The following is a 5,405-nucleotide window of genomic DNA, read 5'->3' on the forward strand; positions in this document are numbered from 1 at the left end:
TTTTTCTATACTTACGTTTTTTCCCCAAGAAGCATGTATTAACTTTATATTAGGAAAAAAAGTTGTTCCACCTGTCCATCTATCCACTAGGCATAACCAAAAAAGTGGGGACTTAATTGAGGAAGGTTGCCCACAGCTGTTTTGGGAGCCCTTGAATCCCAGAATCTCTCGGAACTTGGTTAAGAGCAGGAAGGTTTGGGGGACCCCTGGCACAGATGATGATGGCAGGAAGATGATGTCCAGGTAGGATGTTAGGATTGCGACTGTTAGTACAGGCAGCAAGGACTGAGATGGAAGACAAAGCTTCTCTGTAAGTGCAATGGTACAACTTCTTTTCCTTCTGGATTCTTGTATTGCACAGACCATAAAAATGCCTCAAGGTCTGAGGCTGGCTGGGTTAATTGATGCCACCGTTCCCAAAATGTGTTTGGCTTTGGACCTGTGACAACAATCACATTTTCATCCAGAAACAACAAGCAGACTTTTCTAAGATGGCCCAGCCTTACACTTCTCAGAGTGGGTTTCTGTCCCTGTAGGGTCTAGTTAGGAGGAGATGCTGTGACAACTTCTTGACTAATTCCTTCAGATCCGTAAGATCCCTGTCCCCCCAACCCTCCAGTTGCCAGTAAACACTATATTAGGGCAAGAAACCAGCACTCCGGGTACAAAGTAAAAACCCAAGAGGATATCCTTCTTCCACGGAAATACACACTAAAGTGTGTAGGCGCAAAGGGACAAAATGAATGAGTTGACATTCTCAAACAGTTCAGAAAAAAAATGCACCTGTGTGTACACACACACACATACACACACAGAAAACAAACGAGGTGAGGTGTAAACTGGGAAATCTGGGTGAAGGGCAAATGTGAGTTCCTTGTGCTATTCTTGCAACTCTTCTGCAAATTTAAAATCATATCAAAATAAAAAGTTTCAAAAAAAAAAAAAAAAGGATATGTATGCCGAATTAAGTAAAGTGCTCTGAGGAGAAGCTGAGCAAAGGATTCCTTTTCTTGTGCTAAATCAATGTGGGAACTTGAGAAAATTACGATCACCCCATTCTTCCCATGGTTCACTGTGGTCTCTCTTAAGCTTCCCGGTATGGAAAATATCCTGCTCGGAAGAGAGCTTTGATCAGAAAAATGCAATAAATGCCTGGAGCCAGAGATCTGAATCTTTGCAAGGGACTGTAGGAGATAACGCAGAAAGGGAAACTTGAGTACCTCCCCATGGGAAGGTCAAGGCAGGGTCAACATGGAGAAAATCTGAAAGCCTGCAGGACACGCTTTCCAAAGCAGTGGGGGGCTGGAGGGTGGCACAGGCAAGTAAGGCACAGCCCTGCTGTTAGGGGCTTATAGTTTAAAAGGAGAGAGAAATGACACCAGGCAACTGGGTCATCTGGGGTAGAAAATGCCCCAAATGGGGTAGAAAATGCTTAGGGTAAGAGGAGGGCCACAGAAGAAATCCTCCAGGGCCTGAGAGCAGGGAGAGGAATTTCTGACGTAGACTGGGATGAAGACGGAGAGGCAGATACAGAAATGCCCTGCACTGTAGCCTCACGATAAATTCTCTTTCTGCTTAAGCCAGCCAGCTGGCTCATCACAATCAAAAGTGTGAATCCTCCCCTGCAGTGGGGGCAGTTTTTGCACAGTACGGGTGCACACACAGCGGGCTCCCTCTTGCCTCAACCATTTCTTTCACCTGAAATGTCCTCTTTCTAATGTCCTTTCCAAATGCTGCTCTTCAACCAGGCCTAGCTCCAGCCAGCATGAAACCACTCATTCACACCAGACTTGTTCCCACCTTCCCCTTGCAGTGCCTTTCTGTTATATCCTCAATAAGCCCAAATCTTTCCGGTCCTTTGAGGCCTGCCTCCAATGTCTCATCCCCTTCCAGTTTCTCAGGCTGCTTTCTGAAGTCATTTAATTCCGAGTCAGTGCAAACCATTGATATAACTTGGTTGTTCAAACTTTTTTTTTTTTGAGACAGGGTCTCCTGTTGCCCAGGCTGGAGTGCAGTAGTGTGACCATGGCTCACTGCAGCGTCGACCTCCCAGTCTCAAGTGATTCTCCTGCTTCAGCTGTCCAAGTAGCTGGGACTATCGGCATATGACACCACACCCAGCTCATTTAAAATTTTTTTGTACAGACAGGGTCTCATTATGTTGCCCAGGCTGATCTAGAACTTCTGGGCTCAAGCCATCCTCCTGCCTCAGCCTCCCAAAGTGCAAGATTACAGGTGTGAGTCACTGCACCCGGCCACATGGGAGACATTCTTGAAAGCCCTGAAGTCACTCGGCATGGAGGGCAAGCTTGTCACATAACAGGGACAGCTGAGGGAGCCAAGCTCATTGGGCCTTATGCCAGCTTGGAGAGGTCCATTGCAGAGGAGTCTCATAAAAGCAGGAGTTGAGTTCAGGGTAGCACGGCAATTAGAACTAGGACCAAGCAGCTATGAAACACTAGAAAACAGATTTAGGGAACACCTGACATTATGAAATGCTGCCACGCATGGTGGCAAGCTACTAGTTGCAATAGGGAGTCAGATGAAAGTGGGGAAGTTGTATAAAGATTTGCTTTGGCTTAGATCAGACGCTCCTAAATATCCAACCATTAGTGCAATCTCCAGTGGGCTAGGGTGACCTGAGGAAAATAAGGCCATAGCCTTAAAGGTGGTCCATTTAAAGGACTTTTCCTTTCTTGATAATGGTCCATATGCAAAGGGCTCTGAAAACCAAGTTTTGTTTTGTTTTGTTTTGTTTTTTGGTTTGGTATAAAAACTCATTTTGCAGAAAACTCTGACCTGAACTGACATAGTTATTTATAGCCTTTACTTATTCCACTTAGTTGAATATTCACATGGTTCACTGGAAATTTTACATTTTACTATGAAGTGTTCTATTTGCCATATTAACCTTTCAAAAATGTAAATACCTTGCAATTCCAACAAACATCTGGCCTCCAGGGTTTCATAAGAAACTGTGGATTAGGTGTATCCTAAAAACTAAAAAGCTGTTAGTTTTTATTTCATAATTATAAGCTTAACTCTGCAATCCAGTTAGGCATGGAAGGGAACAAGGAAAACATGGAACCCAAAGGGAACTGCAGTGAGAGCACAAAGATTCTAGGATACTGCGAGCAAATGGGGTGGAGTGTGCTCTCTTGAGCTACAGAAAGAATGGTCTGGTGGTTAAGATAAAACACAAGTCAAACTTATTAGAGCTGTCCACAGTCAGCAACGGTGATCTTCTTGCTGGTCTTGCCATTCCCGGACCCAAAGCGCTCCATGGCCTCCACAATATTCATGCCTTCACCATGCCAAAGGCCACATGCTTGCCATCCAACCACTCAGTCTTGGCAGGGCACATGAAAAACTGGGAACCATTTGTGTTGGGTCCAGCATTTGCCATGGGCAAGATGCCAGGACCTGTATGCTTCAGGATGAAGTTCTCCTCATCAAATTTCTCCCCGTAGACGGACTTGTCACCAGTGCCATATGGCATGTGAAGTCACCACCCTGACATACAAAACCTGGAATAATTCTGTGAAATCAGGAACCCTTATACCCAAATCCTTTCTCTCCAGTGCTCAGAGCATGAAAGTTTTCTGCTGCCTTTGGAATCTTGTCTGCAAACAGCTCAAAGACGACGTGGCCCAAGGGCTCGCCGTTGACAACAATGTTGAAGACCGGCCGGGCGCGGTGGCTCAAGCCTGTAATCCCAGCACTTTGGGAGGCCGAGGCGGGTGGATCACGAGGTCAGGAGATCGAGACCATCCTGGCTAACATGGTGAAACCCCGTCTCTACTAAAAATACGAAAAACTAGCCGGGCGTGGTGGCGGGCGCCTGTAGTCCCAGCTACTCGGAGGCTGAGGCAGGAGAATGGCCTGAACCTGGGAGGCGGAGCTTGCAGTGAGCCGAGATCGCGCCACTGCACTCCAGCCTGGGTGACACAGCGCGAGACTCCGTCTCAAAAAAAAAAAACAAAAAAAAACAAAAAAAAACAAAAAAAAACAATGTTGAAGACCATAGTGGGGTTGACCATGGCTGGTAATACGGGGCTCCCAATGGCAGCAGCATCTGCAAAACTGGTGCATGCTATTTTGTAAGTATTGTAATGGCCTTTCTTTAATGAAATGATGAGTTAAGAGCAGTGTTTGGCATGCTTTTTACATTAAAAAGTGTTATAGCTTGGTGATATGGTTTGAATATTGCTTGTTTGTCCCACCAAGACTCATGGTGAAACCTGATCCCCAATGTGACAATGTTGGGAGGAGAAGCCTAGTGGGAGGTGTTTGGGTCATGGGGGTGGATCCTTCACGAATGGCTTGGTGCCTTTCTTGCCATAGTGATTGAGTTCTTGCTCTGAGGAGACTGGATTAGTTCTCACAGGAATAAATTAGTTCTGGGGAGAGTGGGTTGTTATGAAGCCAGGGCTGCCGTGGGTTTTGCCTCTCTTTGCAGGTGTCTGCTTTCCCTTTGACCTTCTCTGCCATGTTGTGACCTAGCATGTGGCCCTCACCAGAAGCGAGAATATACTGGCACCATGCTCCTTGGACTTTCCAGCCTGCAGAACTGTGAGCTAAATAAACCTCTTTTCTTTACAAATTACTCAGTCCCAGGTATTCTGTTAAAGCAATAAAAATGGACTAAGACACAGTAAAATAAAATATTTGGCAAGTCTAGCTCCAAAATTTCTGGAACAGTTTATTGGTCTGTGAAGTCCTCTAGTGCTTTATAATTCTAGGCTTAATTAGACCAGAGGTTGCCAGTTGGTAGCCCCGCTGACTAAACTGGGCCTGCAGGTATGTTTTGCTTGCCTCAGACAGGGCCTTCTTCCTCCTCTTTAATCTGGAAAGTGAAAATAAAGTCCAGTTTCCAGTTTCTTTTTCTTTTTTTTTTTTTTGAGACAGACTCTCATTCTGTCAGCCAGGCTGGAGTGCAGTGATGTGATCTTGGCTCACTGCAACCTCTGGCTCCCGGGTTCAAGTGATTCTCCTGCCTTGGCCTCCCGAGCAGCTGGGATCACAGACACACACCACCATGCCTGGCTAATTTTTTATTTTTATTTTTATTTTTGTATTTTTAATAGAGATGGGGTTTCACCATGTTGGCCAGGCTGGTCTCGAACTTCTGACCTCAGGTGATTCGCCCACCTTGCCCTCTCGAAGTGCTGAGATTACAGGCGTGAGCCACTGTGCCCAGCCTGGTTTCCAGTTTCTCTTGAAAATTCAGAAGATGTTGGCAACAGACCTGCATGGCATACAATCAACTGGAGCCAAGAGGCAGGGCGGCCCCTTCTGCTTTCCAGCTGACCCCTTTCTGCTGGCTGGAACACCCAGTGTGCGTCACTGCCACTGAACACAGGGCAAGAAAAGACTGCTTTTCTTAGGTGAGGACTGCTGATCAT

At 46.0% G+C, this 5,405-nt stretch overlaps 1 pseudogene; it reads right to left on the reverse strand.

The window, feature by feature from the left end:
• Nucleotides 1–3,192: 3,192 nt before the first annotated feature.
• On the reverse strand, nt 3,193–5,405 carry LOC112619332 (annotated as a pseudogene).

The sequence above is a fragment of the Theropithecus gelada genome, chromosome 2 (genome assembly GCF_003255815.1).
Source record: "Theropithecus gelada isolate Dixy chromosome 2, Tgel_1.0, whole genome shotgun sequence".
NCBI lineage: Eukaryota > Metazoa > Chordata > Mammalia > Primates > Cercopithecidae > Theropithecus > Theropithecus gelada.